Genomic DNA, 20,324 nt, shown 5'->3' on the forward strand with positions numbered 1-20,324 from the left:
ATAAATTGTATTAGGACATGTACAGATATTGTTTACACTTAATCCCATCCCCTCTATCAAAACTGCTTGGGATTTAGCAATATTTGTGTATTTACATCTGTAAAATAGGACAGCATGTAAAGGACTTTGCACCTGTATAAAGCCCAATTTCAGTCCATTAGAACTTGCTGTGGGAAATCATAATTGCTTTAAAATATTTGCACAGGGATAAGCAATTGGTTGAAAAATAGGGATCAGAGCTGTAGTACATTTATTATAACCTAATTGCACCAAAGTCATTAGTAAGGGTCCTTAGAGATGGGCTATTTTCAGTATCTTTATCAATAAACTAGATGAACGATTAATGCAGTGGTTTTAAACCTTTATGTATTAAGAGCCCCTGCAGCATCCCAACTATTCCACAGAAATATTATTGATTTCAAATGCTCATCAATAAGACACATGTATACCCCATCATTTATCAACATTGCTTCTTATATGTGAATTAGAGATAATACAGTGTATATAGTGATCAGATATATTTTCTTTTATTTTTGTTTGAAATGTATTTAAAAATGCAGCTTCAATGAATGCAGATGCAAAACAAATCTTTGAACAGAATTACAAATGGAAGCAGCCTCTAGTGAAAGCACCCACAAAACACACATATATAGTCCTTTAAAGAGGCAGGAAACCCCAACATTTTCTTTCATTATTTAAATAGAACATACAATTTTAAACAACTTTCCACTTTAGTTCTATTATCAAATTTGCTTCATTATTTTGTTATCCTTGCTGAAGAAACAGCATTGCACTACTGCAGCTAGATGAACACATCTAGTTAGCCAATCACAAAAAAAAATGTGTGCAGGCACCAATCAGCAGCTAGTTCCCACTAGTGTAGGATATGTGCGTATTCTTTTTCACCAAGGGATACCAAGAGAAAGAAGCACATTTGAAAATAGAAGTGAATTTAAAAGTATCTTAAAATGGTATTCTCTATCTGAATCCGTTTAATATTGTGCCTCTTACATGAAAATCACATTCCCTGTGGCATACCTTATATCAGTGTTTCTTAACTTTAGTTTTCAAATGTCTATAACAGGCAAGATGCTAAGGATGAGTAATTGACTAGACCAAATAATGAAATACAATATAGCTTGTTTAGCGGTGCTTTGCATACCTTCTGTGATATGCTTAGGGGTTTATTTATTAAGCTGCATTTACAGCTTCAGAGGCTAAGCAGTGCAGGTTTGCATAAGGGACTATATAGTCACAAATGTAAGAAGCATGCTCGGGGTGGTTTATATGTTCTGCTGTTGAGCGATTGGCTGCGTGAGAGCAGGGGGTATTTGCGTAAGAGAGTTCTTGTGTAATGCAAAGTTTTGACTCAAACTGCTGCTTCCCAGTAATGATTGCAGGCGGACAGGTTCTCTACTTGAGAACTTGTACACCTGCAGCCATGATAAATGTACCCCTAAATTTTACCTTGCTGCACTAAGGCAAATAATAATAATAATTAAAGGGCAAGCCCTTGCATATTCTTGAGTGTTCCATGTACCCACAAACCACAGGTTTAGAAACTATAGATAATTAAACAGTTTTCCCCTTTTTTGCTGATGTTACTGAATGATATAAAGTAATGAAAGATGAACATGGTGTTTTTTTATCAAAGGAATTTGTAGAAATGAGACTTAACACAGAAAATAAAAAGCTACCTAATAATAACATTTAACAAACATGAGGAATCAGGGATTATAAAAGATTTAGACGTTTTGCTTAGAAAAAAATAATAACCCAGTGCACAATGCCAGACAGCAGCTGCAAATACATAAAATATGTGTCAGGCCCTGATGTAGCATCCAAAGAGCAAACTCTAAACCTAACCATAACCTCAGCATATTGCCAAAATGAAGCAGGAGACATTTGAAATGTGACAGTATTACAGCAGGAATTACCTAGTACAAACACACACACATATATATATATATATATATATATATATATATATATATATATATATATATATATATATATATATATATATTGTTATGCCAGGTTAGCAAACTCTGCTCTATAAGGACAGTTTAATTTGTTAGATGGGTTAGTTAATGTGCCTAGTTACATAGACGCTTTGGTGGCTAGGTTCAGCCACGCTATCGTTGGACACTTATTTAATTTGCTCTGTGCACCGACCCGCCCCAATCACTATAAATAGCGTGGCTGAGTGTTTATCTGTGATGCAGTATAGCTATTCTATTCCTGTGTGTGCTGTTTTTGTGTTTATTCTTGGACTTTGACCTTGTTCTACTTTATATCCTTCTGCCTGCCGATTTAGAACTGTGTTTGCCCTTGTGCTTTTTGGACCTCTGCTTGCCTCTAAAAATTCTTCTGAAGGCAATTTTGTACTACCACTACATGTGATTTATCAGACCTTTACCTGACCTTGACTACTCTCCTGCCTGTTGAATTTGTATTGCCTCAGCCCTGAGTGTTACCGGACCCTTGCTTGACTATGGCTACTCTCTAGCCTGTTGTTCTGAGCCTCAGTACCCTGTGAGTGTTTTGTTGTTTGCCATTGAACCAGTGATCAGCCAGTCTACTCTTTTTTGTAAGTCTGTAAACCTAATTCTTTGTGTTTTTCCTACCAGCTCTACTTCCACTGTAGTAGTCAAGTTCTAGGTTTAGCCAGTGTTGGGACAGTGTAATTGTTCTTGTCTCTAGTCAGGCACTGGGTTTAGTTCAGTACTGACATTGACTATGATCTGATATTTATATTGATTATATATGATATTAAATTCAATCACCATAGTTCAATACTACATTTTATTTATAAACCTTGCAGAGCAGTGTATCACTTTGACTACTATTGATACTTTTTTATTTTATGTAATAATTTAATAGAAATTTCATTTTAATCACAATGCCACCTCTTACCTATACCTAAATGGATGATTGTTTACATTCTAGAACACAGATGTAATGTTTAGCACTGTCTTGTTATATTCAAGATCTGATCCTTCGTCCTTCTTGCCACAGTATTGTAATAGTAAATATTCCAACCATAACAATACAGATGGTTCTTTCCTGTCCTCATTGCTATGCCTTAATTAATAATGTAATCACACTTTTGTTACCAAAACAAATTATTTTGTATATGTTCCTAAATAAATGAGTTTCATATAAGGCAATATGAGGTTAAAGCAACCAATTACGAATATAGATTTTGTTCCCAGAACTAGATCCTGTTCTTCTTTGTGGCTTCCAGATATAGAAATTTGTATGAAATAATTGCGTTTGTAACGCGTCCATCGCCGTCGCCAGTTGCGCGTGCAGCCAAAAGAATGTAGGCTGTGTGCACAGCCAAACGAAGCATTAACCAAAAAACACCTAACCGCCCGCAAGAAATAATAACAAAATAACCTAACTGCCCGCACAAAGTATTAACAAAAAAACACCTAACCGCCCGCATGAAGTATTAACAAAAAAATCATAAACGCCCGCACAAAGTATTAACAAAGAAAACTAACCGCCCGCACAAGTATTAACAAAAAAAAACGCCCGCAAGAAATATTAACAAACACCGCATTTGCAAAATGTACCACTAAACCGCCAACCCCCACATTGCAAAATAATAAAGTTATTAACCCCTAATCCGCAAATTAAAATATTAACCCTTAAACTGCCAAACCCCCACAACACAAACTACCTAATTACACTATTAACCCCTAAACCGCCAAAACCTCCACAACTCCAACTACCTAATTACAATATTAACCCCTAAACTGCCAACTCCCCACAATGCAAAAAAATCTATCTAATCACTAAGCCCCTAACCCAAAACCCCATAAATTAACCCCAATTATTTTACAAGATTTAAGATTAAATTAAAAAAAACTATTACAAAAATTAAAAAAATCTAAAATTACAGAAAAAAATAAATGTAATTATCCAAAATATTTTTATATTAAACCTAAACTAATACCCCTATAAAAAAGCCCCTCAAAATAAAAACACCCCCTAATCTAACACTAAACTAACAATAGCCCTTATAAGGGCCTTTTGTAGGGCATTGCCCTAAGTTAAACAGCTCTTTTACCTAAAAAAATTACAAAGTACCTCCTAACAGTTAAACCCCCACCCAACCAACCCCCCAAAATATAAAAACCTAAGTCTAAAAAAACTTAAGCTACCCATTGCCCCTAAAGGGGCATTTGTATGGGCATTGCCCTTAAAAGGGCAATCAGCTCTTTTGCTGCCCATTAAAATAAAAAAAAAACTAATCTAAACCCCCCACTAACACTTAACTATCAATAGCCCTAAAGGGGCCTTTTGTAGGGCATTGCCCTAAAGTGATCAGCTCTTTTAACCTAAATAAAGTACTAATTACTCCCTAAAAGTTATCCCACCACCCACACGACCCCCCAAAATAAATATAAACTAATTCTAAAAAAACATAAGCTACCCATTGCCTCTAAAGGGGCATTTGTATGGGCATTGCCCTTAAAAGGGCAACCAGCTCTTTTGCTGCCCATTAAAAAATAAAGAAATTCCTAATCTAAAAAAATTAACCCACCCAAAAAACAAACAAAAACCTAAGTCTAACCCCAAAATAGGTACTCACAGTTCCTGAAGTCCGGCGGTGAAGGTCTTCTTCCAGGCGGCAACATCTTCATCCAGCGTGAAGACATCTTCTATCTTCATCCGGAGCGAAGGTGGCGCGGAGCGGAGGTGACCCCAGAGCAGGACCGGCGATTGCGGAGCAGGACCGGCGGCCGCGGAGCAGGACCGGTGTGGAGGATCCTCTACATGCGGTCGCTGCCGCATACTGAATATTGAATGCAGGGTACCCCATTTAGGTACCTTGCATTCCTATTGGCTGAAATTTTGAAATCAGCCAATAGGATGAGAGCTACTGAAACCCTATTGGCTGTTCAAACCAGCCAATTGGATTTCAGTAGCTCTTATCCTATTGGCTGATTTCAAAATTTCAGCCAATAGGAATGCAAGGACTATGCGGCGGCAACCGCATGAAGAGGAACCTCCACACCGGTCCTGCTCCGTGGCCACTGTTCCTGCTTCGCGATCGCCGGTCACCTCCGCTCCATGCCGCCTTCCCTCCGGATGAAGATAATTGACCCTGCACTGGAGGAACATGTCTCAGCCTGGAAGACGTCCTTCACCGCCGGACTTCAGGATCTATGAGTACTTATTTCGGGGGTTTTTTGGGGGTTTTTTAGGGTGGATTTTTTTTTTAGATTAGGGATTTTATTTATTTTTTAATGGGCAGCAAAAAAGCTGATTGCCCGTTTAAGGGCAATGCCCAAACAAATGCCCCTTTAGGGGCAATGGGTAGCTTTAGGTTTTTTTAGACTTAGGTTTTTTCTATTTTGGGGGTTGTGTGGGTGGGGGGGTTTACTTTTAGGGGGTATTTTGTATTATTATTTTTTTTAGGTAAAAGAGCTGTTTAACTTAGGGCAAAGCCCTACAAAAGGCCCTTTTATTGGTAGTTAAAGGGACAGTCTAGTCCAAAATAAACTTTCATGATTCAGATAGGGCATGTAATTTTAAACAATTTTCCAATTTACTTTTATCACCAATTTTGCTTTGTTCTCTTGGTATTCTTAGTTGAAAGCTTAACCTAGGAGGTTCATATGCTAATTTCTTAGACCTTGAAGGCCACCTCTTTTCAGAATGCATTTAACAGTTTTTCACCACTAGAGGGTGTTAGTTCATGTTTTTCATATACTGTAGATAACACTGTGCTCATGCACGTGAAGTTATCTGGGAGCAGGTACTGATTGGCTAAACTGCAAGTCTTTCCAAAGAACTGAAATAAAGGGGCAGTTTGCAGAGACTTAAATACAAGATAATCATAGAGGTTAAAAGTATATTAATATAACTGTGTTGGTTATGCAAAACTGGGGAATGGGTAATAGGGATTATCTATCTTTTAAAACAATAAAAATTCTGGTGTAGACTGTCCCTTTAATTGTTAGATTAGGGTTTTTTTTTGGGGGGGTATTTTTATAGGAATATTAGATTAGGTTTAATTTTTTTATTTTTGATAATTTTGTTTATTTTTTTCAGTAATTTTAAAAAGACCGCTCTCTGGGCAGGTTTATCGCCTAGTTTATAATAATAACAAACCCGAAACCAGTATTAAATATAGAAGGTCACTTAGTAAGGGGATTGGAGTTTTGATTGTCAAACATATTAGTAGTAGCAGATGTGGATTTTGCTTTAGTAAATTATTTGCAACATAGTTGTATGGTCACTTTTCTGCTATAGAAGTCCAGTCATTAGCTCCCCATAGTCTTCAATTCAAGTCTGTGTCCCACATGCTGAGTGTCACATTGCAGTCTGTGTCATGTAAAGCATACTGCAGGCAATTTACACAGAAATCACATCTTACATTTTCCAGAAATAAACTGACATAAAAAGGTATAGTATATATATTTACCCTTAAAGGGACACTAAACCAAAATGTTTTCTTTCGTGATTCAGATAGAGCATGCAATTTTAAGCAACTTTCTAATTTACTCCTATTATCAATTTTTCTTCGTTCTCATGCTATCTTTATTTGAAAAAGAAGGCATCTAACAATTTTTGGTTCAGACACTGGACAGCACTTGTTTATTGGTGGGTGAATTTATCCACCAATTCAGTAGCTCTTATCCTATTGGCTGATTTCAAAATTTCAGCCAATAGGAATGCAAGGACTATGCGGCGGCAACCGCATGAAGAGGAACCTCCACACCGGTCCTGCTCCGTGGCCATTGGTCCTGCTTCGCGATCGCCGGTCACCTCCGCTCCATGCCGCCTTCCCTCCGGATGAAGATAATTGACCCTGCACTGGAGGAACATGTCTCAGCCTGGAAGACGTCCTTCACCGCCGGACTTCAGGAACTATGAGTACTTATTTCGGGGGGTTTTTGGTTTTTTTTTAGGGTGGATTTTTTTTTTAGATTAGGGATTTTATTTATTTTTTAATGGGCAGCAAAAAAGCTGATTGCCCGTTTAAGGGCAATGCCCAAACAAATGCCCCTTTAGGGGCAATGGGTAGCTTTAGGTTTTTTTAGACTTAGGTTTTTTCTATTTTGGGGGTTGTGTGGGTGGGGGGGTTTACTTTTAGGGGGTATTTTGTATTATTATTTTTTTTAGGTAAAAGAGCTGTTTAACTTAGGGCAAAGCCCTACAAAAGGCCCTTTTATTGGTAGTTAAAGGGACAGTCTAGTCCAAAATAAACTTTCATGATTCAGATAGGGCATGTAATTTTAAACAATTTTCCAATTTACTTTTATCACCAATTTTGCTTTGTTCTCTTGGTATTCTTAGTTGAAAGCTTAACCTAGGAGGTTTTAATGCTAATTTCTTAGACCTTGAAGGCCACCTCTTTTCAGAATGCATTTAACAGTTTTTCACCACTAGAGGGTGTTAGTTCATGTTTTTCATATACTGTAGATAACACTGTGCTCATGCACGTGAAGTTATCTGGGAGCAGGTACTGATTGGCTAAACTGCAAGTCTTTCCAAAGAACTGAAATAAAGGGGCAGTTTGCAGAGACTTAAATACAAGATAATCATAGAGGTTAAAAGTATATTAATATAACTGTGTTGGTTATGCAAAACTGGGGAATGGGTAATAGGGATTATCTATCTTTTAAAACAATAAAAATTCTGGTGTAGACTGTCCCTTTAATTGTTAGATTAGGTTTTTTTTTGGGGGGGGGTATTTTTATAGGAATATTAGATTAGGTTTAATTTTTTTATTTTTGATAATTTCGTTTATTTTTTTCAGTAATTTTAAAAAGACCGCTCTCTGGGCAGGTTTATCGCCTAGTTTATAATAATAACAAACCCGAAACCAGTATTAAATATAGAAGGTCACTTAGTAAGGGGATTGGAGTTTTGATTGTCAAACATATTAGTAGTAGCAGATGTGGATTTTACTTTAGTAAATTATTTGCAACATAGTTGTATGGTCACTTTTCTGCTATAGAAGTCCAGTCATTAGCTCCCCATAGTCTTCAATTCAAGTCTGTGTCCCACATGCTGAGTGTCACATTGCAGTCTGTGTCATGTAAAGCATACTGCAGGCAATTTACACAGAAATCACATCTTACATTTTCCAGAAATAAACTGACATAAAAAGGTATAGTATATATATTTACCCTTAAAGGGACACTAAACCAAAATGTTTTCTTTCGTGATTCAGATAGAGCATGCAATTTTAAGCAACTTTCTAATTTACTCCTATTATCAATGTTTCTTCGTTCTCATGCTATCTTTATTTGAAAAAGAAGGCATCTAACAATTTTTGGTTCAGACACTGGACAGCACTTGTTTATTGGTGGGTGAATTTATCCACCAATCGGCAAGAACAACCCAGGTTGTTTACCAAAAATGGGCCGGCATCCAAACTTACATTCTTGCTTTTCAAATAAAGATACCAAGAGAATGAAGAAAAATTTGATATTAGGAGTAAATTAGAAAGTTGCTTAAAATTGCATGCTTTGTCTGAATCACGAAAGAAAAAATTTGGGTTCAGTGCCCCTTTAAAGGGACACGAAACACACATTTTTTCTTTAATGATTCAGATAGAGAATACAGTTTTAAACAGCATTCCAATTTACTTCTATTATCTAATTTGCTTCATTCTTTAGATATCCTTTGTTGAAGAAACAACTATCCACATGGGTGAGCCAATCACACGAGGCATCCATGTCAGCAGCTGCTTAGCCTATTTAATTTTTCAACAAGGGATGTCAAGAGATTGAAACAAATTAGATAATAGAAGTAAATTGGAAAGTTGTTTAACCCCTTAATGACCAGCGTTGTACCCTGTACGCTGGTCGTTAAGCCCTTAAGGACCCTGTACGACGCTGCAATCCTGGGCTTCTCTCTGCCATGATCTCGCTACTTTTAGCGAGATCGCGGCAGAGAGAAGCCCAGGACTGCAGCGTCGTACAGGATCCTTAAAGGCTTATGACCAGCGTACAGGGTACGGCGCTGATCGCGATCTCGCTAAAAGTATCGAGATTGCGTTATTTCTGCATGCCCCACTGTATGCATCGGGCAGGGGTGGTGCCGATTGTTGGTGGCATGGAAGTGTTAGGAGGGAGGTGGGAGGGCGGCCCATCGCTGCAGGGGGGGCGGTTGTGGATTGGACAGCTACACTACAAATAATATCTCCTGAGAGCAGCAGGGAGGGGGAGGAGGGAGAGTGGGGCTCCTATAGTGGAGGGGGGATATCGATCTGGGAGGGGGATATCGATCTGGAAGGGGGAGGGGGGAGGGTAATGAGTGGGGGCAGCTTCACTACAGAAAAAAAAAATAAAAAAATACAAAATTGGGGTTTATTGGTACTGGCAGACAGCTGCCAGTACCTAAGATTGTGGCAATAGTTAGAAGGGGGAGGGTTAGAGAGCTATTTGGGGGCGGGGATTAGGGAAATTGGAGGGTTAGGGGTGATCCTACACTGCAGAATTTTTTTTATTTTTTTTTAAATTAATATTTTTATTTTTTTTATTGGCAGACTGTCTGCCAATACTTAATATGGGAGTGACCAGTGGGGGGTGGGAGAGAGAAGAGAGCTGTTTGGTAGGGATCAGGGTTTGGGAAGTGTCAGGTGGGAAGCTAATATCTACCCTAAAATTAACCTTTTAAGATACCTGATTAACCCCTTCACTGCTGGGAATAATAGAAGTGTGGCACACAGATGCAATTAGCGGCCTTCTAATTACCAAAAAGCAATGGCAAAGCCATATATGTCTGCTAATTCTGAACAAAGGGAATCCCAGAGAAGCTTTTATAACCATTTGTGCCATGATTGCACAAGCGGTATATAAATAATTTCAGTGAGAAACCCAAAGTTTGTGAAAAAGTTTACGATTTTTTTTATTTGATCGCATTTGGCGGTGAAATATACCAAAATGGGCCTATATCAATACTGTTGGTTGTCTACTAAAAAAAAATATATAGTTTTGATAGGTAAATAAAAAAATAAAAAAAAACAAGGCTCTATTTCTGTTTAAATGTAGTGATGGCAGAAATGCTAAAAATGCTCTTTTGGGGAAGTCTTAGTCAGAAATGCCCAGTCCTTAAAGTGAATGTAAATATTTATGCTAAAGTGCCCGGTTTTTAAAAATTCAATTAAAAACAGGGGCACTTTAATTCATCAAAATTTACATTACACTTGTGTTGTGAAAAAATAATTACCTTTTAAACTTGACAGCAGCTCCAGCTTCCGGTCGTCGCAAACCATTTCTGACGTCAGAAATGATGGATAGGTCATCCTCCAATCACGGCTCCCCCCCGCCCCCCGGGGGAATTAGTGTCTGATTCAACGCCATGATTGGAGGAATCCGGATTCCTCATTTTAGACCCAAGAAGAGGCTTTGCGACGGGTAGAGGAAGCTGTATCTGCTGTCAAGATTAAAAGGTAATTTTTTTTTCACAACACGAGTGAAATGTAAGTTTTGATGAATTAAAGTGCCCCTGTTTTTAATCGAATTTTTAAAAACCGTGCACTTTACCATCAAAATTTACATTCACTTTAAGGGGTTAAAATGGCATGCTTCCTCTAAATCAAGAAAAAAACAATTTCGGTTTTATGTCCCCAAGGAGCTTAAAGCGTATGCTTACAAATGTCTGTGATAAACATTTTATTTGAAATATTATCCTACATTGACTGCATTAAATAGTTGACAGTCTAGTCAAAATTAAACTTTCATGATTCATTAGTGCATGCAATTTTAAACAACTTTCCAATTTACTTTCATCATCAAATTTGCTTTGTTCTCTTGGTATTCTTTGTTGACAGCTAAACAACTAGGCTAATAGGTAGACAGTGCTAGTTCATTTGTGCCATATAGATAACATTGTGCTCACTTCCGTGGAGTTACTTAGGAGTCAACACTGTCTAAAATGCAAGTCTGTTAAAAGAACTGAAATAAGGTGGCAGTCTGCAGAGGCTTAGATACAAGGTAATCACAGAGGTCAAAGTATGTTAATATAACGGTGTTGTCTATGGGGAATGGGTAATAAAGGGATTATCGATCTTTTTAAACAATAAAAATTCTGGCTTAGACTGTCCCTTAAATTTTAGCTATAATTATAGTTCAGGGGTTGCCAACCCAATGCTCAGGATTTACCAATAGTCCTGATTTGGGATCAGCACTGCCAGAAAAGAGGCAGCACAAGTTGTGTTACTTCCTTTCTGGCAGGGATAAAACTAAAACCAAACCCTTTGGCAACTCTTAAAGATCAGATTTGGTCATATCAGATTTAAAGCAAAAATAAAATGTGTAATCTACTGCATTTTGTTACAGATGTAAAGCTCAGATAAAATATTACAGTTCACATGTTTATTTAAATACCAATGAGAGAATCTGATACTGAGGCAGTTGCATACACCTAAAAAGGAAGTTAACATAATGTATTTCATGTTTCTTGATTGCTTATTCTTAAGAGTCCTAGCATTACTGGAAAAGTATTTATCCACAACATGATGCAGATTCCTATTTCCAGGTGTTTGGTGTTTTTAGTAATAAAGCTTCAAAATCAAATATTTTGTGATTGTAAAAAATGCACAGAAGAAAAATAATCTCACTGAAGTAGAAGCTAGTTATTATGGAAGAATAAACTTAATTATGTTCACTTTCATACAACACAAAAGAGCATTACAATATTTTTTTGCTGAAAATATGTAAATAAATTAGACTTTAATTTCAGTTATGAATATGCCATAAAAATGTCGATAATTTTATGCAAGCTGCTTCTCTCAGTGCACATAATAATTATACATTTTTAAATTCAGATTCATTGAATAGAAATGTAGTCCCTTTTCCCTAGCACGGCCTGGAGCGCAGTTAACTCCTCATATTAAGGGCTAGATTACAAGTGGCGCTAACTGTTGCATGCGTGCGTAAAAGGGTATATTGCGTCTCTTTACGTGTGTCAAAAGTAGCGTGCGTATTACGAGTTGAAAGTAAACGTGTTCGCTTGAGCACAATTTTATTTAATGCGTGTCGAGAAAGCATGGTTTCAGAGCTCCGCTTAACCGTTACGTATGTTGTCTCAGGTGTAAATATATATATATATATATATATATATATATATGTGTGTGTGTGTGTGTTTGTATTTGTATATATGTATTTATATTTCTATATATGTATTTACAGACATATATACATATGTAAACATATATGTACACACATATAGACATATATATGTGCATTGGAGCCCTTCGAAGTCAAGTAGCTAAAATATGAAAAATTATATATATATAATATTCATATTTAATAAAGTGTTTAGCTGTGTATGCACTGTGTATATATACTGTAAATATTTCACATAAGTATTTCACATTCCAATGTTCTTCACATAGGGGAATATGTTCTAAGTATTTTTAAATAGATATTCCTATATATGTATAAATCTATACCTATATATAAGGTATAGATATATATTTCTTTCCCAAGATATGGTGAGTCCACGGCTTGAGTAATTACTGTTGGGAATATCACTCCTGGCCAACAGAAGGAGGCAAAAAGCACCACAGTTAAACTGCTTAGTATCACTCCCTTACCCACAACCCCCAGTCATTCTCTTTGCCTTCGGTGCATGGAGGAGGTCAAATTTAGGTGTCTGAAGAAAAATTTTGATTTAATCTACAAGCAAGTTTTGGGGTATAGCCATATTCCACGTCATTCCTTGCAGTCGGGTAGTGGTGGCTTTAAAGCAGTTAAGAACTTGTAAAGAGGTACTTACTTTGTTTTCCTAAAAAATGCTGCCCTAGTTTAGAAAGCCAGAGTTGATTACTCTGTTCTTTCTTTTTCAAAGGTCTCTGTGAAGAACTGTGTCTTCTCATACCTTGTAACTGTCTACATGCCGGACAGCGGAGCAGGTAAGTGCTTTTTCTTCCAGTTGGGGGAGAACATGCACTTAACAAATTAAAAGACACTGCTTTTCTATTGGGACATAGATAGTCCTGTTGTATGGGTTACACTTGGGGCATGAAGCAGGCACTGTAGCATGTGTGAGACTAACATTTAAACTCTTTTAAACTGAAAGAGTAAAATGTTTTTATTAGGCTTTATTTTCTCACACATAATAAAGTTTAATCTGAAAGTAAGGCTGAATTTTCTATTTCAGCAGCTTATTCATTTCTCCTTTGCTTTAAATTAAAACGATTAAACTGTCCAGATGTAAAAAAAAACGGTTATTTCTGGTACTCAGTGTACCAGGAAGTTATTTTTAGTGCCTCTCTGTGTCGCAGCAGTAATTTGAGCTCGGCAGTTGACCGGCTTTGCTTCATAACGTTTCTTAGGAGAAATTTGTTTTTCTCCATTTCTGGGTGATCCGGTCTTAATTGGTAGCAGTAAGACACCTCTGAGGTGTGGGGTTGTCTGAGGGGTATTTTAGAAGTTTATTTGATGTTTATTAAATGTTTTTTCTTAACTTTTCTCACATAATTTTAACTGGGGATCGATCCTAATTTGGGATAACATTTAAAGTGTATTTTTTCCTTGGCTTATTTTAATTAAATTTTAAACTCTTTGAAACTTCTCTGTACAAGTTTATTTACTGTTTCACAACATGTCTGATATGGAGCAAGAGCCTGCTTTTTTGAATTCATGCTTATTATGTTTAGATGCACAAATTGCAGCTCCTATACAATTTTGTTTTTCATGTGTCAAGAAAACCAAAATAAAGGTAAAATTTTTGAGCATAATGTCTCTTAGGATGATGCTGTTAAAATAATACCTCAGCTTTCTCCTGCTACGTCCCAAGCCTCAATGGTGTCACATGCAGGGCCCTTCGGTTCCTTTATAACTCCTAGTGGAGTTTATTTAAAAGCAGAAATTGCTGCCCATGTATCTTCAGCGGTATCTGCGGCATTAGCTGCGATTCCCAGATTACAGGGAAAACGCAAGAGGAAATCTAGAAATTAAGTAAGGTTTCTGTCCTCAGTTCTGCTTCCCAAGTTACCCTTTCTCATAAGTCTGATGAGGAAGATACATTGGGACTTTCTGAGGGTGAAATCTCAGATTCAGGCAGTATAATTCCTTCTTCTGAGACTGAGATGGTATCCTTCAGATTTATGCTTGAACACCTTTGTGTATTGTTAAAGGAGGATTTAGCTACTTTAGATGACTCCGATACCCCTGTCATTGTCACTCCTAAGAAATTTAGTAATCTTAATAGTTTCTTTGATGAACCTTCCACTTCAGAGGTTTTTCCTGTGCCTGACCATGCTAGGGATATTATCTCACAGGAATGGGAGAAACCAGGGGTGTTTTCCCCGTCTCCCATTTTTAAGAAAATGTTTCCTATCTAGGACTTCATTAAAGACCCTTGGTATACTGTACCCAAAGTTGATTTCCACTCTGACTAAAAGAACCACTATTCCTATTGAGGATAGATGCTCTTTTAAGGATCTGATGGACAAGAAACTGGAGGCTTATTTGAAAAAGATTTATGTACATCAAGGTCTCCAATGGCAACCTGCGGTATGTATTGCCACCATGACTAGTGCGGCATCTTATTGGTTCAACGCCTTGTCTGATTCTCTTCAAGTAGAGACTTCCTTGAATGAAATTCAGGATAGGATTAAAGCTCTTAAGTTGGCCAATTCCTTTATTGCAGATGCCATTTTACAGATTGTTAGACTAGGAGCTAAAACTTTTAGTTTTGCTGTCCTAGCCCGCAAGGTGTTATGGTTAAAATTCTGGTCTGCGGACGTTACCTCTAAAGTCAAGCTTCTGGAGATTCCTTACAAGGGCATAACCTTGTTTGGACCCGGTTTGGCAGAACTTTTACTCTGATATTACGGGTGGAAAAGGGACTTTTCTACCTCAAGATAAGAATAGGCCTAAAGGATGTCAGAGTAAATGTTGTTCCTTTCGTAACTTCAGAGGAAAGCCTTCCCCTTCTTCTTCTTCTAAGCAGGAACAATCCAAGTCTTCTTGGAAACCCAATCAGTCTTGGAACAAGGGAAAACAATCAAAGAAACCCGCAGCTGATTCCAAATCAGCATGAAGGGTTTGCCCCCGATCCGGGATCAGATCAGGTGGGGGGCAGACTTTCTCAGATCTCTCAAGCCTGGATACGAGATGTCCCAGATCCCTGGACTGTGGATATAGTATCCCAGGGTTACAAATTGGAATTAAAGACTTTTCTTCCCAGAGGCAGATTCCTTCTCTCAAGATTATCTGCAGACCAGATAAAGAAAGAGGCATTCTTGAAATGTATACAACATCTTTCCTCCCTGGGAGTGATAGTTCCAGTTCCAGTGCAGGAACAGGGTCTCGGGTTCTACTCCAACCTATTTGTGGTTCAAAAAAAAGAGGGACTTTCCGTCCCTTTCTAGACTTGAAGTGTCTAAACAAGTTTCTCAAAGTTCCATCCTCCAAGATGGAGACTATACGCTCCATTCTTCCTTTTTTAGTACAAGAGGGTCAGTTCATGACAACCATAGACCTAAAGGATGCATATATTCATGTTCATATTCACAGGGACCATCACAGATTCCTGAGATTTGCCTTTCTGGACCACCATTTCCAGTTCGTGGCCCTTCCATTTGGTCTAGCCACGGCTCCCAGAAGTTTTTCAAAGGTTCTGGGGGCTCTTTTGGCAGTGATCAGTTCTCGTGGAATTGCTGTGGCACCCTACCTGGATGACATATTGGTTCATGAATCATCTTTTCAACAAGCAAAATCTCACACAGAGATATTGTTGTCTTTTCTTCGTTCCCAGTGATGGAATGTGAATCTGGAAAAAGGCTCCCTTTCCCATGCTACAAGAGTAGTGTTCTTAGGGACCATAATAGATTCTCTATTGATGAAGATTTTTCTGACAGAGGTCAGGAAAAACAAAATAATTTCCTCTTGCCTCTTCCATGGACATCATTCCTTTTGCTTGATTCCATTTGAAAGCTCTCCAGTTGTGCATGCTCAGACAATGGAATGGCGACCCTACAGATCTATCTCAGATAATAGATGGTGGATTTCTCAGGAACATCTGTCTCAGGGCACATGCTTTCTGAGACCTTCCTGGCTGATCATGCCCACGGGGAGCAGTCTGGAACTCGTTAAAAGCTCAGGGCCTTTGGACTCAGGAGGTGTCTGCTCTTCCCATCAACATCTTGGAGTTGAGGGTGATTTACAATGCTCTATTGGTTTGGCCTCAGTTGTCCTCAGCCAGTTTATCAGGTTCAAATCAGACAACATACCCTCTGTGGCTTACATCAATCACCAGGGAGGAACTCAGAGTTCCTTAGCCATGAAGGAGGTTACTCGGATTTTTCAGTGGGCAGAGACCCACAATTGCTGTCTATCTGCCATCCACATTCCAGGAGTAGACAAAAGGGAAGCGGATTTTCTTAGCAGACATCCCGGGGAGTGGGAACTCCATCCGGAGGTGTTTTCCAGCTTAGTCCTCAAATGGGGGGTGCCAGAGTTATATCTGATGGCGTCCCATCAGATCGCCAAGCTTCCAAGGTACGGTTCAAGGTCAAGAGATCCGCAGGACGTTCTGATAGATGCTCTGGCAGTTCCTTGGGTTTTCAGGTTGGCATACCTGTTTCCTCCGTTTGCTCTCCTTTCACGAGTCATTGCTCGTATCAAACAGGAGAGGGCATCAGTGATTCTAATAGCCCCTGCGTGGCCTCGCAGGATCTGGTTTGCAGACCTAGTGGAGATGTCATCTCTCCCACCTTGGAGACTACCTCTGAGAAAGGACCTCCTGATTCAGGGTTCCTTCCTTCATCCAAATCTCGTTTCTCTGAAGCTGACTGCTTGGGGATTAAACGCTTTATTCTGTCTAAGCGTGGTTTTTTTTGAGTCGCTTATTGAGACCATTATTCAGGCTCGCAAACCTGTTACTAGAAAGATTTACCATAAGATATGGCGTAAATATCTTTCTCCAACATTGGTGTGTCCGGTCCACGGCGTCATCCTTACTTGTGGGAAATATCTCTTCCCCAACAGGAAATGGCAAAGAGTCCCAGCAAAAGCTGTCCATATAGTCCCTCCTAGGCTCCGCCCACCCCAGTCATTCTCTTTGCCGTTGCGCAGGCAACATCTCCACAGAGATGTTTAAGAGTATGTGGTGTTTAGTTGTAGTTTTTTTATTCTACTATCAAGAGTTTGTTATTTTAAAATAGTGCTGGTATGTACTATTTACTCTGAAACAGAAAAAGATGAAGAGTTCTGTTTGTGAGAGGAATATGATTTTAGCAGCAGTAACTAAAATCGTTTGCTGTTTCCACATAGGACTGTTGAGATGAAGTAACTTCAGTTGGGGGAAACAGTTAGCAGACTTTTCTGCTTAAGGTATGACTAGCCATATTTCTAACAAGACTGTGTAATGCTGGAAGGCTGTCATTTTCCCCTCAAGTCTCAAACAGAATAAAGGGCTTAATATGGGCTATAAAACTGGTAGACACTTTTATGGGCAAAATCGATTGATTTATTTGAGCATTTTATACATGTTTATGTCTGAAATTCACACTTATAAGCTTGGGGAACGTTTTTTAACGTCAGGCACTGAGTTAGACACCTTTCCAGTCAGGAAGGGCCTTCCCAGTTGTAGGCTGAGCCTCATTTTCGCGCCATTACTGCGCAGTTACTTTTGAGAGCAAGACATGCAGATGCATGTGTGTGGATCTGAAAGTGGTTGGAAAAGTTCCTTGAAGGCTTCATTTGGTATCGTATTCCCCCCTGGGTTTGGTAAAGTCGCAGCAAAGGCTGTAGCTGGGACTGTAGAGGGGTTAAAACTGTAACAGGCTCCGGTTTCTTTATTTTAAGGGTTAATGCTCTGAAAATTGGTGTGCAATACTTTTAATGCTTTAAGACACTGTGGTGAACATTTGGTAAATTTTGAACAATTCCTTCATACTTTTTCACATATTCAGTAATAAAGTGTGCACTGTTTAAAATTTAAAGAGACAGTAACGGTTTTGTTTTAAAACGTTTTTTGTACTTTCTTGACAAGTTTAAGCCTGTTTAACATGTCTGCACCTTCAGATAAGCTATGTTCTATATGTTTGAAGATCAATGTGTCTCCCCCTTCAAAATTGTGTGATAATTGTGCCATAGCGTCCAAACAAAGTAAGGACAGTACTGCCACAGATAGTAAAGTTGCCCAAGATGATTCATCAGATGAAGGGAGTAGACATAGTTCTACATCATCTCCTTCTGTGTCTATGCCAGTTTTGCCCACGCAGGAGGCCCCTAGTACTTCTAGCGTGCCAATGCTTATTACTATGTAACAATTGACGGCAGTAATGGATAACTCCATAGCAAATATTTTATCCAAAATGCCTGCATATCAGAGAAAGCGCGATTGCTCTGTTTTAAACACTGAAGAGCAGGAGGGCGCTGATGATAATTGCTCTGTCATACCCTCACACCAATCTGAAGGGGCCATGAGGGAGGTTTTGTCAGATGGGGAAATTTCAGATTCAGGAAAATTTCTCAACAGGCTGAACCTGATGTTGTGACATTTAAATTTAAATTAGAGCATCTCCGCGCACTGCTTAAGGAGGTGTTATCTACTCTGGATGATTGTGACAACCTGGTCATTCCAGAAAAATTATGCAAGATGGACAAGTTCCTAGAGGTTCCGGTGCACCCCGACGCTTTTCCTATACCCAAGCGGGTGGCGGACATAGTGAATAAGGAGTGGGAGAAGCCCGGCATACCTTTTGTCCCCCCTCCTATATTTAAGAAATTATTTCCTGTGGTCGACCCCAGAAAGGACTTATGGCAGACAGTCCCTAAGGTCGAGGGGGCAGTTTCTACTCTAAACAAGCATACTACTATCCCTATCGAGGATAATTGTGCTTTCAAAGATCCTATGGATAAAAAATTGGAGGGTTTGCTTAAAAAGATTTTTGTACAGCAAGGTTACCTCCTGCAACCCATTTCGTGCATTGTTCCTGTCACTACAGCAGCGTGGTTCTGGTTCGAGGAACTAGAAAAGTCGCTCAGTAGAGAGACTCCGTATGAGGAGGTTATGGACAGGGTTCACGCACTCAAGTTGGCTAATTCTTTTATTTTAGATGCCGCTTTGCAATTAGCTAGATTAGCGGCGAAAAATTCAGGGTTTGTAATTGTGGCGCGCAGAGCGCTTTGGCTAAAGTCTTGGTCAGCGGATGTATCTTCCAAGACAAAATTGCTTAATATCCCCTTCAAGGGTAAAACTCTCTTTGGGCCTGAATTGAAAGAGATTATCTCAGACATCACTGGGGGAAAGGGCCACGCCCTCCCGCAAGATAGGCCTTTCAAAGCCAAGAATAAGTCTAATTTTCGTTCCTTTCGCAATTTCAGGAACGGACCGGCTTCCAACTCCGCATCCTCTAAACAAGAGGGTAATGCTTCACAAACCAAACCAGCCTGGAAACCCATGCAAGGCTGGAACAAGGGTAAGCAGGCCAAGAAGCCTGCTGCTGCTAACAAGACAGCATGAAGGAGTAGCCCCCGATCCGGGACCGGATCTAGTAGGGGGCAGACTCTCTCTCTTTGCTCAGGCTTGGGCAAGAGATGTTCAGGATTCCTGGGCACTAGAAATAGTCTCTCAGGGTTATCTTCTGGAATTCAAGGAACTACCCCCAAGGGGAAGGTTCCACATGTCTCACTTATCCTCAAACCAAATAAAGAGACAGGCATTCTTACATTGTGTAGAAGACCTGTTAAAAATGGGAGTGATACACCCAGTTCCAACGGCGGAACAGGGAATGGGATTTTACTCAAATCTGTTTGTGGTTCCCAAAAAAGAGGGAACTTTCAGACCAATTCTGGATTTAAAGATCCTAAACAAATTTCTCAGAGTGCCATCGTTCAAAATGGAAACCATTCGAACGATTCTACCTACAATCCAGGAAGGTCAATTTATGACTACCGTGGATCTAAAGGATGCGTATCTACATATTCCTATCCACAAGGATCATCATCAGTTCCTAAGGTTCGCCTTTCTGGACAAACATTACCAGTTTGTGGCACTCCCATTCGGGTTAGCCACTGCTCCAAGGATTTTCACAAAGGTACTCGTGTCCCTTCTAGCGGTCCTAAGACCAAGGGGCATTGCAGTAGTACCTTACTTGGACGACATTCTGATACAAGCGTCGTCTCTCTCAAAGGCAAAGGCTCACACAGACATCGTTCTGGCCTTTCTCAGATCTCACGGATGGAAGGTGAACATAGAAAAAAGTTCCCTGTCTCCGTCGACAAGAGTTCCTTTCTTAGGAACAATAATAGATTCTTTAGAAATGAGGATTTTCCTGACAGAAGTCAGAAAGTCAAAGCTTCTAAACGCTTGTCAAGTTCTTCATTCTATTC

The 20,324-nt window shown here is 39.0% G+C and overlaps 1 protein-coding gene across 3 annotated transcripts in view; it reads left to right on the forward strand.

The window, feature by feature from the left end:
* Window positions 1-20,324, forward strand: part of SYTL5 (synaptotagmin like 5) — a 407,166-nt gene that overhangs the window by 91,488 nt on the left and 295,354 nt on the right. The gene's annotated exons all lie outside the window — the stretch shown is intronic.

Source organism: Bombina bombina, chromosome 3, assembly GCF_027579735.1.
Source record: "Bombina bombina isolate aBomBom1 chromosome 3, aBomBom1.pri, whole genome shotgun sequence".
NCBI classification, from domain to species: domain Eukaryota; kingdom Metazoa; phylum Chordata; class Amphibia; order Anura; family Bombinatoridae; genus Bombina; species Bombina bombina.